The 21,875-nt window shown below is 41.3% G+C and overlaps 1 protein-coding gene and 1 long non-coding RNA gene across 6 annotated transcripts in view; both read right to left on the bottom strand.

Annotated features, from left to right (window-relative positions):
* The window catches only part of ANKRD62 (ankyrin repeat domain 62), a 102,789-nt gene extending 88,152 nt beyond the window's left edge, over positions 1 to 14,637 (bottom strand). Inside the window, exons 1-4 of one of the 5 annotated variants that reach the window (XM_050767543.1) lie at positions 14,074 to 14,637; positions 13,489 to 13,606; positions 11,848 to 12,070; positions 9,369 to 9,532 (exon numbers count right to left, since the gene is read on the bottom strand). The gene's annotated coding sequence lies outside the window, so the exon portion shown is untranslated. Of the gene's footprint in view, positions 1 to 1,029; positions 1,093 to 9,368; positions 9,533 to 11,847; positions 12,071 to 13,488; positions 13,607 to 14,073 lie in introns of those variants that run through there. The other 4 variants (XM_050767544.1, XM_050767545.1, XM_050767546.1 and 1 more) reach the window with 4 other exon arrangements.
* A 156-nt stretch (positions 14,638 to 14,793) lies between these two features.
* LOC126941237 (uncharacterized) lies at positions 14,794 to 19,573 on the bottom strand. Its single transcript, XR_007721179.1, has 3 exons — positions 19,265 to 19,573; positions 19,022 to 19,167; positions 14,794 to 16,683 (listed from the first exon to the last, which is right to left on the bottom strand). It is a non-coding gene; the product is annotated as an uncharacterized LOC126941237 (long non-coding RNA).
* Positions 19,574 to 21,875: the final 2,302 nt, after the last annotated feature.

The raw sequence follows: 21,875 nt of genomic DNA, 5'->3' as shown, positions 1-21,875 counted from the left end.
AGCCCAGAAACTGATGGCTTCACTGCTGATGGTTTCCCAACAAACATTTAAAGACCTAGTACCAGTCCTACTCAATCTATTTTGAAAAACAGGAGGGAGGGAATACTTCCAAACTTATTCTATGAGACCATTATGACCCTGATACCAAAATCAGACAAAGACATCAAAAAAGGAAACTACAGGCCAGTGTCTCTAATATTGGTGTAAAAATCCTCAACAAAATACCAGCAAATCAAATTCAACAATACATTAAAAAGATAATTCATCATGATCAAGTGGGATGTATCCCTGGGATGCAAGGGCCATTCAACACACAATCAGTGTGATACACCATATCAACTGAATAAAGGACAAAAACAGTATGATCGTGTCAACTGAAACTGAAAAAGCATTTGATGAAATTCAATATCCCTTCATGCTATAAATCCTCAAAAAACCGGGGACAGAAGAAACATACCTCACCATAATAAAAACCACACGAGAGAGACCCACAGCTAGAATCACATGGAATGGGGAAAAATGAAAAGCCTTTCTTCTAAGATCTAGACCATGGTAAGGATGTCCACTGTCACCACTGTTATTTAACACAGTACTGGAAATGATAGCTAGAGCAATCAGTGCAGCCCGTGATATGGCCCCCAAGTTACTCCACCCCCTGCCACCAGCAGTGTAGCCAATAGTGTACCCAACACACCCAAACCGCTGCCCTCCCCACACCATGGGCATTGCAGCACCTGATAGTGCCCCCAACCCAAATCCCCCCATCTGTCCCTGCACAGAGTGCAGCCCTCGATAGCATTCCCAACCCCCTCACTGCTGCCAGCACTACAGTCTGGGATAGTGCCTCCAACCCACTCCCTGCCGAGGGCAGTGCAGCCCCGGACAGTGTCCTCAACCCACCCCTGATGCAGGCAGTGCAGCCCCGAATAGCACACCCAATCGGCCACCCAAGGTGGGCATTGACGCCTGAGATAGCACCCCCAACCTTCCCCAGGCCACAGGCAGCGCAGCCCTGGACAGCACACCTACCCTGTCACCTTTCTACACTCTGGCTGGCTGCAGTGTCCGTTGCTGCCACCAACTGCTGTGAGGTGAGCCTGCAGGCTTCAGCCTTCAGCATGCGGCAGATGACGCCTCCTTCTCCCAGCTGGGTACCAAACAACTGTGCAGGCAGATGCAGAGGAGCCTGGAATTGCACAACTCCCACCCTTAGCATGCTTTATATACCGAGGTTATAGACTACATGTTCTGACTGGATGAGAGAAAAACCTCTAGGCCTCTAATTGGACTTTATATTCCAATACTTTTTTTACATTCCAACTTTATATTCCAACCTCAAACCTCTGATTGGACTTTATATTCATATTCTGATTGGATGAGAGCAACTCTTAGGATAACCAATCAGAATGTGAAGAAAAAGTCCAATCAGTCTAACCTTGTTCTTTTCATTACACGTTTTCTTTGCAAGGCCAAAAAAATTCCAATCAGGCAAATAGTAAATATGTAAAATACAGGCTGGGCATTGGTGGCTCACGCCTATAATCCCAGCACTTTGGGAGGCTGAGGCAGGCGGAACACAAGGTCAGGAGATTGAGACCATCTTGGCTGACATGGTGAAACCCTGTCTCTTCCAAAAAAAACAAAAAACAAAAAACAAAAAACGCTGGGCATGGTGGTGGGCACCTGTAGTCCCAGCTAGTCAGGAGGCTGAGGCAGGAGAATGGCGTGAACCCGACAGGTAGAGTTTGCAGTGAGCCAAGATCGCATCACTGCACTCCAGCCTGGGTAACAGAGCGAGACTCCATCTCAAAAAAATAAAATAAAATAAAATAAAAAGTAAATATGTAAAATATAAATAATATCTATAACTATTTTTTATATAAAGCCTCTGTATTTGTAATTTCTCCTATTCATAAAATTTACAGGTAATTTTTCACAGGTGATATAAAATACAATTATTTTCTACAAGGGGATAAACCTATAAATGGAAAGGGTAGCATTACAGGACAAATAAAACATATTACTACTAATATAAAAAAATTAGGCCGGGCGCAGTGGCTCACGCCTGTAATCCCAGCACTTTGGGAGGCCGAGACGGGCGGATCACAAGGTCAGGAGATCAAGACCATCCTGGCTAACACAGTGAAACCCCGTCGCTACTAAAAAATACAAAAAACTAGCCGGGCGAGGTGGCGGCCGCCTGTAGTCCCAGCTACTCGGGAGGCTGAGGAAGGAGAATGGCGTAAACCCGGGAGGCGGAGCTTGCAGTGAGCCAAGATCTGGCCACTGCGCTCCAGCCTGGGCGACAGAGCGAGACTCCGTCTCAAAAAAAAAAAAAAAAAATTAAGCTTAGATCAAGTTTTCTGACAGCCAAAGAAAAAGAAAAAACATGTTATTTGCATGACTTCATAGAAAAAACATATATAATACACTAGCTTTTTCTCTTCTTGTCCCCCACCCTCGGTGTTTTTTTTTTTTTTTTTTTTTTTTTTTTTTTTTTTTTGAGGCAGAGTTTTACTGTGTCACCTAGGCTGGAGTGATCTCAGCTCACCGCAACCTCCATGCCCAGGGTTCTAGTGATTCTCTTACCTCAGCCTACTGAGTAGCTGGGATTACAGGTGCCCGCCACCATGCCTTTTTTTTTTTTTTTTTTTTTTGTATTTTTGGTAGAGATGGGCTTTCACCATGTTGGCCAGGCTGGTCTTGAACTCCTGGTCTTAAACTGCTGACCTAAGGTGATCCACCCGCCTTGGTTGGGCTGCACCAGTTGACCAGCACCAATTGTCCGGCACTCCCCAGTGAGATGAACCCGGTACCTCAGCTGAAAATGCAGAAATCGCCCGTCTTCTGTGTCACTCACATTGGGAGCTGGAGGTCGTAGCTGTTCCTATTCGGCCATCTTGGGCGCGCCAAATTTGCATTTTTCTTTACTTACTTCATATGCAAGGGATGATCACTACTTTGAAAAATCCATTAAAAACCCAATGGTTTCCAATAATTCTACTTACAAAGGATAAAAGAATTATTCTGAAATTCATACGCTTCTTCATCTCTATTTACTAATTCAAAATCCATTTTGAAGTTCTAACACATACAAGGAAATGTATATTCTCAGCTTTAAAAAAAAAAGGTAATCAGCTGGGCACAGTGGCTCATGCCTGTAATCCCAGCACTTGGGGAGGCCAAGGCAAGTGGATCAAGAGGTCAAGAGTTCAAGACCAGCCTGGTCATGATGGTGAAACCCTCTTTTGTATTTTGTGAAAATGCAAAAATTAGCCAGGTGACATGGCAGGCGCCTGTAATCCCAGCTACTTGGGAGGCTGAGGGAAAGAATTGCTTGAACCCAGGAGGCAGAAGTTGTAGTGAGCCGAGATCACGCCAAGCACTCCAGACTGGGTGACAGAGTGACACTCCATCTCAAAAACAAAACAAAACAAAAACAGGTAACCAGGCCCGGCGTGATGGCTCAACCTGTAATCCCAGTACTTTGGGAGGCTGAGGCAAGTAGATCACTTGAGGCCAGCCTGGCCAACATGGCAAAACCCTGACTGTATTAAAAATACACCAATTAGCCAGCGTGGTGGTGCATGCTTGTAATCCTTGGGAAGCTGAGGCATGAGAGTAACTTGAACTCGGGAGGTGGAGGTTGCAGTGAGCCAAGATCGTGCCATCACATGCCGGCTTTTTGTCTCAGGAAAAATAGCAAAACAGGTAATCAGATAATTACGACATAATGCACTATGTAAGAGTTGATCCAGAAAAAATTGTATCTGAGCATGAGGAAGACTTTATGGAAGAGGCAGAAGACAAGAGGAGCTCACCAGGCCAAAACAAACACACACACAAACCAAAACAAAGCCAGAAACAGTAGGAGAAAACCATTCTACATAGAGAATAGAATGTGAGCACAGGGATTAGGCACGTGGCATCCACTTGTTTCCTGGGAACTTGAAAGGTAAAGTATAAAACACGTGAAAGTAAACACTGAGGGAAGAATGCTAAACTTGAATGCTACGCTAAAAGGCTGGAGCCACTGCCTGCGAGCAATGACTCTTAGACATGGGGTCACAGTTGGATTTGTGCCACAGTTTTTGTTTTCATATGTTTCATTTGAATTAAGTTTTCAAAATACCATGAAGCACATATAACCTGAAACAAACTGTGAAATTACCTTAAAGGGAAAACACTTATTTTTAAAATACCTGTATGTCTTTACATATAGTTCAAATTGGCATTATTCTGATTAGATAGAATTTTGTTTGAAAATAGAATGATTTTATTAGAAACTTTTGTATACTTATAGTGTAGTATCTATTCCTAATATGAAAAGCTGGATTTACCAGTAGAAAATTGTAATTACTTTTTCTATAGTAAACACATGTAAAAGGATATCACTATCCTATACCTATATAGATTTACAAAAAGGCTAAAATTTCCCATTGGAGATTATTATGTTAGTTACGAGTTCAGCCTGAGCCCTTAAAAACACAATAAACAAAAATAAATCCAGCAATAATTTACCAAAAATACATGTAGATGAGTTTAAGTCTTAGTCTTCTGTTTAAAACTAAGCTTCTAAGAACTCTGATAGCATTTATTAAACAACTCCTCTTGACCCAAACTTCAAAGTATGTAATTCTGGAATATGAAATATTGTTCATTTTGAGCATAGTTGATAGAAGGTAACTTTCAAACAGAAAACATCTGATTAACATTGCCACACTAAGGAAAATGGTGACCTGTAGCCATGCTAACAGGTAGCCAACCAGAACCAATTATAAATCTAGTCAATCAATGACACTGGCCTCACTAACACCAACCAACGAATGCCAGCCACTTGTCTCTGAAAGACATCCAGAGACAAACTCACCCCCATCAGCATGCCTGGAAGTGCTAACTAATCCACAACAGTCTCATGCAGACAACCACATTGCTCCAGATGATGTCAACCCAGTTATGCCTGTGAGAGTTGGCCAAGCCTTCAACTCCACTCTTCCACAAATCTTATATAAGGATCAGCAGCTGCTCCATCACAAGAGACTGTGCCTGACCAGCACAGATCTCTTACTAGAGAAGACAATAAATCCAACTTTTTTTTTTGAGACAGTGTCTCACTCTGTCACCCAGACTGGAATGCAGTGGCAAGATCGCGGCTCACCACAACGTCTGCCTTCCAGGCTCTAGGGATACTCCTGCCTCAGCCTCCCAAGTAGCCGGGATTACAGGCACGCCACTACTGCCAGCTAATTTCTGTATTTTTTGTAGAGATAGGATTTCACCATTTGGCCAGGCTGGTCTTGAACTTCTGACCTCAAATGATCAACCCGCCCTGGCCTCCAAAGTGTTGGGATTACAGGTGTAAGCCACTGCGCCTGGCAAAATTCAACTTTTCTCTATTTATTTCAGATGCTAAGGGCTCATAATCCTTTGGAAATAATTTTTACATCCATTGCATTTACCACCCTGATATTTTCTTATTCCTAATAAAATACTAATGAAGTTTGAAACTCCTGTGATCCCTTGAACCATGATTAAAATGATCATAATTATCAGTAATAGAATAGTGAAAACCCGCACAACATTGGGCTTTTCTCCCTAATTAGAAAACCATTCATATAGAGAGTACAGCTCATTAAAAAGAGCCCAAAGAATCCAAAAAGGGCATATAATTGCCAGGTAAAATTGTCAGAATGAACTCATGTCAAACTGTATTTTAAGTGAGTATTAATGCTTAAAACCATATACCAGGATAAACTCTATTCACTCATTCGGTAAACATTTATTGAGTTGCTACTTATTATATTATATCCTTTCATAGGCAATGAAAAACACAGCGATGAAAAAATCCTACTCATGAGTGCCAAGTAAACACAAAACATCAGAGGCAAAATATATAGTATGTTAGAGAGGAACAACTCAAGCAGGAAAAAGGAGTGTTTATGTGCAGGAGGGGCAAGGTGGCGAAAATATTAGGATGGCTAGATAAGACCTTGCTGAGAGAGTGGCTTTTAAGGAAAGAACTGAAGAAATGGAAGGAGTAAGCAAGGAGGATATCTAACTCCATACAGAGTCAACCGCCCAGTACAGAGGGATGCAGAGTGTGTTCACAAAATAGAAAGAAGTTCCGTGTGGCTGCAGCAGAGTGGAAAGAGTAGAAAGGCAGAAGCATAAGTCAGGAAAATAGGAAGTCAGATCCTGTGGTTCCTTTGGAGTATTAGGAGAAAATCTGGCATATATTTTGAGTGAAATGGGAGGCAATTAGAAGTTTTTAACCAAAAGAGTGACATAATGTGACATGTTTTAATAGGTTCACTGGGTAAAGAATTGACGAAAAGAGGATTAAACATGGAGAAACAGAAAGACCTATTAGCAGTCTATGACACTACTCTAGAGGGCCAATCAGATGACAGTGGAGTGGCTTGGACATGAAAGATGTGACTGGCTTCTGGATATATTGTGAAGTTAGACCTGATGAGATCTGCCAACATCTTGGCTGTGGAGTGTCAGAGATGGGGGTCGGGGGAGGGAGACAGAGAGAGAATGTGTGAGTCAAGGAGGACACCAGGGTTTTTGGCAGAGCATTTGCAAGAGTCATTATTAATGGAACAACAAGACTACATAAGGGGCAGGCAGGAGGAAGAACATCAGTAACCAGATTTTGGATCTGATAAACTTGACATATCCAATAGCTAATCAAGGAGAGATGTCAAGTAGACAGGCTGATATATAGGTCTGAAATTAAGGAGAGAAATGGGCTGGAGATATAAATTTGAAAATCATTAGCATATACAAGCTGGTAAAAGTCAGAAGAAAAAAACCTCAAGAACTGAGCCCTGGGTCACTTTAATCTGTGAAAGGTAGAAGACGAGGAGATGTAACCAAAACAGGCTAAGATGGATGGACTAGAAAGTCAGGAGGAAAATCTAGGCCAGAGAGTGAGATTCTGAGAGCCAGTGAAGAAAGTGAAAGTATTGTTGATAGGTTACATAAAACGAGATCTAAAAAATTATATCTAGATGCGTTACAGTGAAAAATCAGTGACAACATTGAGAATAACAATTCTGGAGAGTGGTGAGAGTGAAAATTATGGCAGTGAGTTCAAGAGTGAATGGAAAGGAAACTTGAGGCCATGAGTACAAGCAGTTTAATTTTAGGGACATCATGCCCACGTAGCATTATCATGCATGATCTAATTTTCTTCTTGTTAAACTGTATTTTTCAATCCTTTCATAATGATTAAGGAGTAATTACATGGTGTGTTTTAACACCTTAATAGTTTTTAAAAATTACATATATATGGCATTTTAAAAGCCAAAGGTAATAAATAACATCATAAAATTATAGAACTAAAAACCCCTTGAACATTTCTGTATTATAAAGCTAGTTATCCTTTTGGCTCATGCTTATAAATAAAGACCACAGAAAGACTAAAGGGCAGTATTTCCTACCTGAGAAAAATCACCCAACTCTGAGATATTTTACACTCATCAAATATACAAAATGGTTTGTCATATTAAAATATTAAATTCTATGAGATGAAAAAAGATGAAAATTCAAATAATCTTGTTTTGTCAACTGAATTTTTGTAAATTATATCATAGGAAGTCACTGTGGTAAAATATGGTGCCGTGCATGCTGAAATGTCTTTTAAAAGGATAATGGCAGGCATTCAGAGTGCCCCTAAACAGGAGGTTCACTGCATTAGCAGCACCCTGGTTTGGCACAGGAGTCAGCAAATCAGTACTTGTGGGCCAAATTCAGCCCACTGCCTGTTTTTGTAAGTAAAGTTTTCTTGGAACACAGTGCCACCTATTCATTTATTGTCTGTGAAAGATGTCAGAAACCTTCTGGTCCAGAAAGCCTAAAATAGTTACTATGTGGCTCTTTACAGGAAAAAACTGGTCAACTCCTGACTCGGCAGATCAAAGATCCTTTGATACAGTTTAACAAGTTTTACCAATACGCCAAATATTTACATGGAATACAGATCCCCATGTGCAATCCCTTGGGAATATTCAGATTATTCTGAGAATTCAATATTTGAGCACTCATGCATTGAGAACAAAAAAAAGCAAATGTCGTAACTAGCAATTTTGTTGGTAACGTGAAGTGCCAAGGTAGCAAGTAGTTTCCTTTTGCAACTCAATAGATATTATAAGTATTAAGAAATTACAGGCCAGGCACGGTGGCTCATGCCTGTAATCCCAGCACTTCGGAAGGCTGAGGCGGGCAGATCACAAGGTCAGGAGATCGAGACCATCCTGGCTAACATGGTGAAGCCCCATCTCTACTAAAAATACAAAAAATTAGCCAGGCATGGTGGCGGATGCCTGTAGTCCCAGCTACTTGGGAGGCTGAGGCGGGAGAATGGCATGAACCTGGGAGGTGGAGCTTGTAGTGAGCCGAGATCACACCACTGCACTCCAGCCGGGGCGACAGAGTGATTCTCCATCTCAAAAAAAAGAAATTACAATATTATATTCTAACAAAAGGTATTTAAGATGTGTTATCAAACTAAATGTTTTAAATATATTTTACTGATGAAATAATCAGTATACTATAGCTCCAACCTCATTTTTAAAAGAGAGTTTCAAACTACATTATTTAATGGGTATGACAATTTACCTATTTCCTCATTAATGGGATTTTAGACTATCTCCAGCTTTTTGATATGACAATGCTATAATGAAAATTCTTAACATATATAAGCATGTAACATATATTAATATCCTCAACACACTTTTGTTATACTTGAGATGTTTTATAAACACATTACAAACATACACATAGAAATACATAAGACATATACGTGTGGGTGTATGTGTATCTATATGCATGTAGCCAACATATATATATATAACATACAATAGGCCAACGTATATATGTAACATACAGTAGGGAAACATACACACACACACACACAGATACATATATCAGAATATATATGTTGGCCTATTGTATGTTACATATAACATGTAATAAATGTCCATAACTTGTGTGTATGTGTAAAGTCGTATTTCCTGCAGGATCCAGTCTCAGAAGTAAAGCTGACACATTAAAGGAATGACATATTTGAAATTTTGATACATGCTACTAAATTACCCTTCAATAAAGATTTACCAAATAAGTGTACGAGAGAACTTTTTTTTTCACATTTGCCCACACTCGTTATTTTTTTATAAAATACCAATATGCTTGGAAAAACTGTATCTAATTGCTTGTTAACTTGCATTTTTCTGATTACCACACAAGACAGAATATCCCTAGTGAAAGTATAAAATTCATTAAGCATGCATATTACCTGAAATTAGAATTCATTTGATAGTACAATAACAATAATCTACTATCAAATATTGCTATAAGCTTACCTATTATACTCTTCACTCTTCTGCCTGGGAAACTGATGATGATCAGGTTTTCTGCTCCTTTCTTAAATTAATTCATCATGATTATCATCGTCACTGTCATCAGCATTTAGGTTTCTTGACACTTCCATTTTTTAATTTCTGCACTTTTTCATTTTTTCTGCAAGCTGCAATGAAAGTTTGATACTAATTGTCATTGTTTTAACCAACAGAAAGAACTTTTTTGTCTTCATTCATTTTATAACTTCAGTCTGTCATGGTAAGTCATTAAAATACTTTGTGCTTACTTTCATTTTATCATTATATAACTATTAATGTAAGTTATAGTGTGAGTTTTTCCTTTGAAATTCATATAAAGTCTGATTTATTTCTGTTTGAGTGAATACAACACAATTTTCCAAACTTTCAAAAAGGGCCCGTTCCAAATTTGTGTTTTCCCATCCACTCTTTGCTGTCTAATGTAAATTTCACCCTCTTGTGACGAGCAGAAGCAGAGAAATAAAAGGACAAAGCCATGAAATCTGTCCCCTTCTATCTTTACCTCCTGGAGTTTACACTGACGGCCAGATTTAGAGAATGTGACATTGTGGGGCTTCAGGAACAAACAGAAACGAAGCTTTTCCCTCTCTGGGGTAAGCTTTCCCCACTATCTTTTATCTTTCTTTTTTCATTCGGATCCTAGGACTTCAAAACTGTGATGGTGCTTGGTGAAATACAGGAACCAAATATGAAACCACAGAAGAAGGAGAATGAAACTGTTGAAATGCTAGTAGAGTTCTGGAAAATGAGATGCTTTCCAAATTTCACATTCACTAACCACGACATTTTATTGCTGGGGAATAGACAGTGAAAGTAATTATTTACTTCAGCTGCTTTATCAAAAAAGATTAAATGACTCATCCAAAGCTTCTAAAGTGGCATTTCCTAGCATTTTATGACACAAAACCAATAATACTATTTCATAATGCTGAGTCAGATAAATTACCTGATACATTCATCAAATTAATCACAAGAATTCAAAGTATCACTTTGGGAAAGTAACTTATTGCCTCAGCAGGGGCTGACAGGCCTCATCTACTTTTACTTTTTTTTTTTTTTTTGAGACGGAGTCTTGCTCTGTAGCCCGGGCTGGAGTGCAGTGGCCGGATCTCAGCTCACTGCAAGCTCCGCCTCCCGGGTTTTTATGCTATTCTCCTGCCTCAGCCTCCGGAGTAGCTGGGACTACAGGCGCCCGCCACCTCGCCCGGCTAGTTTTTTTTTTATATTTTTAGTAGAGACGGGGTTTCATGGTGTTAGCCAGGATGGTCTCGATCTCCTGACCTCGTGATCCGCCCGTCTCGGCCTCCCAAAGTGCTGGGATTACAGGCTTGAGCCACCGCGCCCGGCCAACTTTTACTTTTAAAGGTGGGTATCACCAGATTTTTGTCTATCTTTAAAACTTGATGTACAGACATCAGGTTTCTACTTTGGAGTCAAAAACTAAATTTTTGGCTGAGAATCTATGGTACTTGTATGATAAAGTTATACATCCAAAAACGTATACTCTATTAAATAAAATCACATTAAAATCTGATTTGACAGAAACATGTAAAAGTGGTAATTAAAAAATAGATATATCTATCTACATTTGTTTTCAAATATATTTAAGGTGGTCATAATGAAATTATAAGCCCCAACATATTAAGTGAAATGAATCAACTTGCACACCTGAAAGCACAACATACAATATACTGATTCCTTTGAGTATAAATATTTGTTCCAACTCTCAAGGAGGGATGGATTTTTATGTCACTGCTTCCTTCCCATTTATTTCCCACTTTATTAAGTAAGTGCAATTCATCTTCAATAGGGAAAAATTAGGTCCTAGAGCTCATTACATTGTTTAAGCAATTTCCTATATGCTTACCCTAGTTCACAAGCATCCATATCCATGGCATATGAATAGATTAGTTTCCCTGTCCCTATGCCCCTTGGAAAACTGATAGACAGACTTGGGTTGATTAAGAAACAAAGACTGTAGAATGTTCTCCTGAGCTTCTATCATTTAGATAGAAAAATAATCTATTTCCACACACAATTATGTATTTAGTAGCCCCATTTTACACAAGAGCTTTTCATAAGTAAAAAACTAGAATGCACCAGATAATTGATCAAGAGAAAAAACCACGTAGCAGCAAGTGGCCCTCTAAGTCTTTCTCAAGTTGAACTTTTTCTTTCTTCGAAGTCACGAACTCTAGTTTTAATATGCCTACTTCATTCTTCAGTCTTTGTATACTGTGCCGTAACTGTTCTTCCAGATGTACTTTTGATGTTCTGTCACTGTGATGGAGAGGAATGCACATTTTCTAATCCAAGTTCTATTTTTATAGTTATTTGCACTGCAATTATGATATAATGGTTTCTGGAACAAGTTCTGTATTGGTTTTGTATTATTATAAATGTCTGTTAACAAGAGAAGCACCATGCCGTTTTGTTTACTCACATGCTCCATTTCTCTGGAGGAGGTAAGCCACAAATCTAAAAGACTTTTTGGATCACTAAACTGAGGCAGCGTATTTCTGATGTCCTATTTGCAATTAGTGTTATTTTGGTGATTTTTTTCATCATGTGCCTGTAACACTCTTGGTCTTCTTTTATTTCAGTGGTAACCACTTCTGGGTTCCTTGCTTTTGTACTTTCTGTGTCATTATAAAAATTCTCCTGGTCTGTGTTAAAAACATATACAGTGTCAGGTTTGTTATTATTTTCACAGCATACTTTATTTTCATTTTTAAAATAAAAATCAGAAGGTGACTGGCAAGCATATTCCAGAGACCTAGAGTAGAAATGAAATGGAAAGACATTTATGAGACTGAACTATTTTTGTTCAGAAAATATCTGGAATATTACACACAGGAGAACTCCAGATGCATTTTTTTCCTAACAGTCATGTATATTATTTGTCAAATTAGAGGGTATGTTCTTCTCATTTCTTCTTCCTGTAGTGGCTCTTCCTCTGAACAATAGAAGCTTTGGATTCCTCACAAATTTCATTCAAACTCTCCTTCAACTCAATTGTGATGAAGTTTTAAAGTTTTTTCCACCCTCATTTGCCTTGTTTGACCCATGCTTTCTCCTAGTTTTGCACACAAAGGAGTCCTGCATATAGAGATGTATGCTGTCTATTACAGTACTTGTTCACTTCTGTTTGTAGAGACATATTTTGCAGATGCAAACTGGAAGATTAATTTGCTAGTTTTGTTTGTCAGATGTCTTTTCTGTCAGGGTGCATGTTTTAAAGATAACTTTGTCATTAAATAATCAAGTATGGAAAAATAAAAGTTAAAAAATAATAAAACTTTAACTGTTAAACTTCTTAATCTATGTTTATCTACTCCCAATCACTGGATTGTAATTAGTAAGTTAAAAATAATTTGCATTAGCCTAAAATAGGGGAAAAATATCAACCATCAATGTTAACTTTGTAACTGTTTGGACTAAAATTAATTCGTTATGTGTTTAATTTACCAAAATGAATTAAAAGGTGATTTGCAGTATTACAAAGGCATCCTTCACTTAGGAAGATTTTATCTCAGTGTGCCTGAAATAGTGATACTCAACAAACAGTGCATACTTGAGTGCTTTTTTCCAAAGATTACTAACTGGTGAGTAGGCAATCAAAATCGACACTAATCAGAAAACAAAGCCAAATTCTAACAATTTAAATCAAATCATGTACTATAAAATGATAGTGTTATATACCTGTTCTGCATAGACTATGGTCTTAAGTTTCAATATATTCCAAGGTCCACTAATAACAGGTTAAAAAATTTTAACAATAGTTACAGATTTGCTCTATGAAATAAGTTAGAAAGTTACTGTTTGTACCCTCACACCAAAGCTCCCATTCTCGTGACAGGCAGTTGGGTTGACTTTATGACCCCATTCTCTCCCTGAACACAGATACTAAAGTCAATTAAAAATCACGGGACAGGTGTGGGGGCTCACACTTGTAATCCTAGCATTCTGGGAGGCCGAGGCAGGCGGATCATGAGGTCAGGAGTTCAAGACCAGCCTGGCCAACCTGGTGAAACCCCATCTCTACTAAAGATACAAAAAATTAGCTGGGAGTAGTTGTGCACACCTATAATCCCGGTTACTCGGGAGGCTGAGGCAGGAGAATTGGTTGAACCCGGGAGGTGGAGGTTGCAGTGAGCCAAGATCCAGCTACTGCACTCCAGCCAGGGCCACAGGGCAAGACTCTGTCTCGGAAAAAAAATAAAATAAAATAAAAAATCACACTGGAGAATACATTTAGTGACCCATAATATATAAAGTTGCAAATTTTGACCCATTAGCAATGATTACTCCTTTAACATGAACCCAAGTCAGCAGCCATCAGTGTTAAATTGTTCATAATTTTGATTGCTTAAAATTATAATTCAATATTTGATGTTACCTTTTTTATTATTTAGGATGTTATAAAAATGAACAGCAAACAATATTCAGGAACTTTTAAGCTTCATTTCCAAGGGAAAAGATTAGCTGTAAATCACTATAGATTCTGAGAATATTTTCAGTTTTATAGCCAATTAAAATGTTTTCAAATTAAATATTAAATTATAATCACCTGATTCTAAAGGGACAGTCCAAAGGTAATTTCATTTGAAGTATGCTATGTTACCAAAGCAAGGAAAACCAGAAATTTGAAATTAAATTTTTACATAACTGTAGCTGGTTATTTTCACATCCTTGAAGCCTTTCTTGTTCTTCCTCTGATGTCATTTTAAGTCTTGTTCCGCTCAAAAAGCCATACATTTCATTAAAATGAACTACTTAGAACAGTTAGATAAAAGCTATAGTCTTTATAAACATGAACAAAAAAACATATTTTTCTTTTATAAAATGAGAGTTTAAAGCTTAATCTTCTTGAAAAAATACTTCTAATTCTCCAAAACTTCAACAAACCACATGGAAAGACACTAGATGTCACCAGAGTCAAGCCATACATTCATCTCATAGATTCACTCACAATTTCATCCACCCAACATCAGTGAACAAAACCATCAGAAACAAAAAAAATTAAAAATCCAAAAGAAACAGATAAATACTGTATATTTTCCTTCACTTTATAATAGTACCTTTGTAACAACACACTAAGCCTGTTATTTAGTACTAATAATTTCCAATATGACTTTCTCTTTACCCCTTCATCAGTGTACACTCCAGTCTTTATATCTGAAATGTTTTCCTCTACTATTCTGACAAATTTCTATTCATCTTTTTTGTTTGTTTGTTTGTTTTGTTTTGTTTTGAGACAGAGTCTTCCTCTGTCGCCCAGGCTGTAGTGCAGTGGCGTGATCTTGGCTCACTGCAAGCTCCGCCTCCCGGGTTCATGCCATTCTCCTGCCTCAGCTTCCTGAGGAGCTGGGACTATAGGCGCCCGCCACCATGTCCGGCTAATTTTTTCTATTTTTTAGTAGAGACGGGGTTTCACCGTGTTAGCCGGGATGGTCTCGATCTCCTGATCTCGTGATCCACCTGCCTTAGCCTCCCAAAGTGCTGGGATTACAGGTGTGAGCCACCGCGCCCGGCTTCTATTCTTCTTATAAGTCAAACACATCTATGTGATATCTTCCTTGATTCTATCTTTCCCCAGATAAAAGTTTTATGTAATGTAAATTTCATAAGACATGCAGTTAAGGTGTCAAAAGTGAGATTATATTTCAACTGACTATAACTAAATTACAAAAGTGCACATACTCCAATTGTTATCCATTTTTCTCTGTCCAGAATATCCTCCTTTTAGACTTTCACGGGGCTTGCTTTTCCTCAGCCTCTAACAGGAAGCTTAAATGGCACACAGAAAGATCTCTGACTACACAATTCAACTCCCGCTCCCATCCCAATCCTAACTACAGACTTCCTCAATTTTCTGTAATTGAACATTTTCTGTTTTCTTTATAGGAAGCACTTGTAGTGACTTATGCGTTTGTTGTTTCCTTGTTTTTGTGTTCCTACTACTCTAGGATAAGCCCTCATCCTGTGTATTCACTGTCTTACTGCCTAGCACACAGTCCGTACACAATGACAGAAATTTATTTGAGGTCAAAACATTTAAAATCTTATTAGGAGGTCCTGGGTGCCAAATCACCCTATTCCCGTAGGATATCACCAGTAATAGACCACTAAAACTTACCCTACTCCAATCTGGAAATCCACATACCTATGCTATACTTTCTCATTGTTCTCTCGTCAGTACTGGCTACTTGACAGTACTCACTAAAGGTAAAAAAAAAAAAAAGACTCGCAGTATGTATTAAGGCACTGAATCCCATTGTGATTCATTTTGTCCCATATTTGCATACATATATTCCAGTTTACAAAATGTTTTCACATTTCTTGCCACATTTGTTCATTACATATACCTAAGAGCTAGATATCAGTACCATCTTTACGAAAAAGGGCACTGACATTCAAATAAGTTAAATAATTTTTCCCAAGGTTCCATAGCTAGTAAGTGACAAGACCAGGACACCAACCTATCTTTTGACTTCCACTCAGTGCTGGTACCACTATGCACCAGCTGCTTCTACCTAAGAGGTCAGGCCGTTCCCATCTCTTTCCACAGTTGTGGCCTTGGAATACACCATTATTATTTTTTACTTATGTTACTACAAGCATGACTGCCACAAAGAAACTCAAAGCATTCTACTGTTAAAAAGAATTAAAACACTATTAAACCAAATTGTTTTTATACTTCCACACGTAGACTATTTCCCATGCTTTTCCTTCTCATAAAATGTTCCTTGCAGATCTACACTGATGATCCAAACATATCAATACTTTCAAGTCCTAGGCACTATTGTTTCAAGTTCCAAGTTCTAAAGAAAACCTTACAGCTTAAACTCTTTATCTCTGCATCTCATTAGGATATTTACACATCCAGATATGCCATAGAATTGTACATTTGCTCCTAGGTTGACCTGGAATAATTCTTTAGTTTTTAGACAAACAAACTTATCTTCAGAACCCGAAGTGATTCCCTGTATTTTTTTTTTTAATTATATTATGCTGGCTTCTTAAATGAATTCTGCAAATTAGCAGAATTGTACTATGCAGCAGTAATCTACTTAGCACATAATTATGGTATTCATCATACACTGAAATGTGAGAAAATAATTCCTTTACGGGAGTACACACAGGTGAGAAAGTAAAGCCCAAGCATCCCATTGTATGATTTAATATCCCTCGATACTTATAATGACAGTACACAGTACCTTAGAACTGCAGGATGATCCTATATTTTCCTCTTCTCCTGATCCTGCTGATGACTTATCTATAAAATGTTCTTCACAGATACATTCAGGAGACTATGAGTTACTGTAAATTTCAAATATACAAAGTCTATCTCCATTCATGAATATTTAAATAAAATAAAAATAACAAAAAAAAAAACTTCAGGTTTGATATAGTTTCAGAAAAAAGGAGTTTGTAATATGAGAAAAATAGCAAAAAAAAATTATATTTGGGTCTACAACTTTCCTTTTTTGTTTTGCATTTATTTATTTTTTTTTTTGAGACGGGGTCTTGCTCTGTCACCTAGAATGGAGTGCAGTGATGGGATCACAGGTCACTGCAGCCTCAACTTCTTCAGTTCAAGTGGTCCTCTCTCCTCAGCCTCCCAAGTAGTTGGGACTACCGGACTGTGCTACCACACTCAGCCAATTTTTGCAGTTTTTTTAAAAACAGAGACCGGGTTTTGCCATGGTGCCCAGGCAAGTCTCAAACTCCTGGGCTCAAGTGATCTGCCTACCTTGACCTCCCAAAGTGTTGGGATTAAGGCATGAGCTGCCACACTTGGATTTGTTTAATAATAGCATTTAAGCCAATACTTTTTTAGAGATATTCACTAACTTACCACCTCTAATTTTTGTACACAAAAAACAAAATTATTATTATTTGTTTGCTTTCATGGAGCACTTTAAATAACACCATTTTTGTTTTTGCTAGTTGATGGTTTTGTTGCTTCCTCCTATTAAAAAAAAAACACAACTTTAGAAAACATTGTATTTCTTTATTCACTGCACCTATAAAATCATGCCATATCCTGAGAGAAGCCAAAAATATAAACAAAAGACAGATTCCACCCTATATTCAAGTAGGGATATGTGATAAGAAACAAGGACAGAAACATGTAACACTAGGTCTACAATTAAAATGAGTAAAATACGGTGAGGGTGTAAAGAGAGAACAGTCATAGACTGCTAATTCCAGTCTTATCTGCTTCCATTAAGGTTCACCAGCTCATTCCATTCTCATCCTCTTCCATTGGGATCACTAGACCCACTCTCTCTTTTCTATTATTAAAACACTCACCGACAGGATGATACACAAGAAGCTACGCTTTGAATTAAGGAAACTGAGTTTGAATCTCATGTATGCTACAAAGTATACCCAAAGAAATCACTTACTCTCTTTGAGTTTTAGGTTCTTCACCTGAACAACCACTTGAGGCAGACATTCAACACAGATAGAAATACTAAAGAATATTTTGTTTAGTCTCTAAGATCCCTTAAAATCCTGAAACTCTATGTGCTTTTGATTCTGTCTATTGAAAAATGAAGAATATTTAGCTGGCATGAGCATAATAATAGAAGAAAAAATCACCAAGAAAAGCAGAGAAGAAACAAACAAACAAAAAATCAAGAGAAGAATACAGAAAACTTATGGGGAAAAAAAAAGGACTCTGGAGAAAAAGAAAAGCTTCATGGAACTAGGCAATGTACTTGCCTAAAGGGAAAACGAGAGAAGTCAGAAAATAGAGAAATCAATTAACATTTCCTTTGAGTGTGAGCAAAATATAATTAACATAACATAGTCTATATGCAGACCACCTGTAGCAAACTATTCCTCTCCAGGACTTGCCTGATGTTGCTTATGGAAAACCTAGGGCCCTGTAGCCCAGCTGAGTGAGATCTGACCTAAAAACGTTGATGGTAAAAATAAGGTGCTGGTTACCACCGCAATTGTCAAGTACATTAAGACAAATTTCTGAACTAACCAAGCTTCTAAAAAGGACTCTAAAGAGTGTTAACGTAAAACAAAATGTGACTTTCTGAACTGATCTGATTTGGACCCGTACCTTGATCCCATTGCTGCACAGGTCTCAAGAGAAGTGATTTGGGGGCCAGGTAGGCTCATGTTCAAATCATGGGTTGGCTACTTGTTAATTATGGGATCATGGGCTAATTACGCAACCTCTCTGAATCGTGGTTGCCTAATTATTTAAAATGAATGAAAAAAAAAAGAGAGATAATGTGCTGACACTCACACCTGGCTCATGCGCCAGCAGGACGAGGGTGCCCTGCAGGGACTGCAGGAGAATGGGGAGGACTCCTCCTTGCCCTGGCTGTTCCTCTCTCGCTTCCACTGAGGCCCTTGGTACAGCACCCAAAGCTTCCTACTCACCCAAGGCCTGGCCGGGCAGGTCACGCAGTGCTCCTACTTCCCCTTCCTGGCCCCCTAAGGGCTGCTGCTGCCACCACTAGCGCAGATGTCAATACAACCATCGCTGCTGTTGCCCTCAATGCACTAGCACACCCTACAAAGCTCCTACCACCTAGCCACCCCTGCAGCCCTGCCCCTGCCATGGCCGCAGCCTGCTGTCCTCCTACCACTCTGGCACGCTGCGGTCTCTGTAGCCGCCACCAACCACAGCAACGTGAGCGGCAGCCCCAGGCCATCTGCAGGCTCCAGCCTCCAGTATGTGGCTCTTCCTCCACCTGGCGCGGAGCAGCTGGGCAGGCAAAGCCAAAAAAACCTGGAGAAGAATACAGGGAGTGGTAGCGTTAGAGCCTCACCTTCTCATGCTGGCCTGGGTGGCAGGGGCCAGTCTCAGGGAAGGCACTCATACCCACCCTCCAAGTCCAGCCTCTCCTTTCGGCCCAAGCTGGCCAGGAACTGGGGCCTGGAAACACCACATTGCCTGGCTCCCCAGTCCACAGGAACCGCTTGGCCCACCAGGGCTACGCTCCTCGGGGCGCAGAGCTAGCAGGAACTCAGACCCAGCCAGCCCTCCCACCCACGTGCAGGTTCCTGATCCTGATGCCTCCACCCACAGGGCCCTGTGCCCCTGTGGTGTCTGCTACTCCGTGTCCAGCGTGCCTGGGGGTCACAGGCAGTCTCCGCAACGCAGCGCGAGAGCCAGGAACTAGCCGGCCCCGCTGTGCTCCGGGTTCCCGCGGAAATGCTGTGCGCGCGCTGCGCTGGAGCAGGCGCAGGCGCAGGCGCGGGAGGAGGTCGCCCTCTAGAGTCCGGAGTCCCGGGAGAGGAGGAAGCCTCCTACCTTGGAGACCGCTGCTGTTGCTGCAACCTCTGCCGCCAGGAGCAGGGCAGCCCCTGAGAGCGCCCCTAACCCACCGCCCGCTGTTGGTCCGGGATGGTGCCCTTAACGCCCCCGCTTCGCCACTGCAGTGTGGCACCCAGTAACGCGCCTAACCCGTCCCCGCCTCGGACACTGCAGCACCAGATAACTCCCCCAACCTGCCCCCTGCCGTGAGCCATGCAGCCACGGACTGGATCCCCAACCCACGCCCCTGCCGCGGGCAGTGACAGCCCGGAGAGCGCTGCAACCTGCTCCCGGCCGTGAAGAGTTCAGCCACGGATCTTTAAGGTCCCCAACATGTTCCCCACAACGGGCAGTACAGCCCCAGATAGCGGACAGCACCCCCAACCATCCCCCAGCCGTGGGGACTGACGCCCTGGATAGCGCACCCAGCCCGCACCCCGCCGCAGGCAGTGTAGCCCGCGACAGCACCCCTAACCCGCACCCCGCTGCAGGCAGTGTAGCCCCCGACAGCACCCCTAAACCGCACCCCGCTGCCGGCAGTGTAGCCCCCGACAGCACCCCTAACCCGCACCCCGCCGCAGGCAGTGTATCGCCCCCAAACCAGCCCCTTGCCGCGGACAGTGTAGCCCCCAATAGCGCACCCAACCCGCCCTCTACCATCGGCTTTAACCAGGATCTCCAGTACTGTGTTAAATACCAGTGGTGACAGTGGCATCCCTATCATGGTCCAGATCTTAGAGGAAAAGCTTTCCATGTTCCGCATTCCGTCTGATTCTAGCTGTGGGTCTCTCTCGTGTGGTTTTTATTATGGTGAGGTATGTTTCTTCTGTACCTGGTTTTTTGAGGATTTATAGCATGAAGGGATGTTTAATTTCATCAAGTGCTTTTTCAGTTTCAATTGACACGATCATACGGTTTTTGTCCTTTATTCAGTTGATATGGTGTATCACACTGATTGTGTGTTGAATGGCCCTTGCATCCCAGGGATACATCCCACTTGATCATGATGAATTATCTTTTTAATGTATTGTTTTGAATTTGAATCAAATATAATGAATTTGATTTGCTGGAATTTTGTTGAGGATTTTTGCACCAATATTAGAGATAATGGACTGTAGTTTCCTTCTGTGATGTCTTTGTCTGATTTTGGTACCAGGGTAATAATGGCCTCAGAATAAGTTTGGAAGTATTCCCTCCTGTTTTCAAAATAGTTTGAGTAAGGTTGGTACTGGGTCTTCAAATGTTTGGTGGGAAGCCATCAGCAGTGAAGCCATCAGTTTCTGGGCTTTTCTTTACCGGGAGACTTTTTCTGATGGCTTCAATGTCATTACTTGTTACTCATCTGTTCTGGTCTTGGATGTTTTCATGGTTCAACCTAGGTAGGTTGTATGCCTTCGGCCTGGCCCTGCCCTCGACCTGCCCTACCGTTACCTGGCCTGTCCCAGCCCTGCCCTGCCCTGGCCCTTCCCTTGCACTGGCCCTTCAGTGGCCCAGGTCCTGGCCCTGCCTCTGCCCTGGACCTTCCCTGAATCTGTGCTCGCCCTGCCTTGGCTCTGGCCCCGCCCCTTGTCCTGACCCTGGTCCTGCCAACAGTCATGGTCCTAGTCCTGTTAGGGCCCTGACCTGGCCTTGGTCATATCCTGGCCCTGATGTATCCTGGTCCTGCCTTGGCCCATTCCTGCCCAGGCCCTACCATGGCCCTGCCTGTTCTGCTCTCCTCTGGCACTGACCTCGCTCTGCCATGGCTGAGTGGTGCCATTGCCCTGCCTTACCCTGCCCTGGTTGTGCCTTGGCCCTGCCTGGCACTGGCCCCTCCCTGGACCTGTCCTGACCCTTCCTTGGCTTTTGCCCTGCCCTCACTATGGCCTGGCTCTGACCCTGTCCTGGCCAAGCCGGGTCCCTGGCCCTGCTGTAACCCTGGTTCTGGCCCTACCCTTATCCAGGCCCTGCCCCTGCCACTGCCCTGGCCCTGCCAAGGACCTGCCCTGACTCTGCCATGGCCCTGCCCCTGCTCCGCCCTGGCCCTAGCCTTTCCTCAGCCCTGAACTGACCCTGATCAGCCCCTGGTCTTGGCACCACCCTGCCCTGCCGTGCTCTGGCTGTGTCATCACCTGCCCTGACCCTGCCCTTACCCTACTCTGGCTTTGACCCTGCCCTGGTCCTAAGTTGGCCCTCACCCT

This window comes from Macaca thibetana, chromosome 18 (assembly GCF_024542745.1).
Source record: "Macaca thibetana thibetana isolate TM-01 chromosome 18, ASM2454274v1, whole genome shotgun sequence".
Lineage (NCBI taxonomy): Eukaryota > Metazoa > Chordata > Mammalia > Primates > Cercopithecidae > Macaca > Macaca thibetana.
This window is presented reverse-complemented; position numbering and strand designations above follow the sequence as displayed.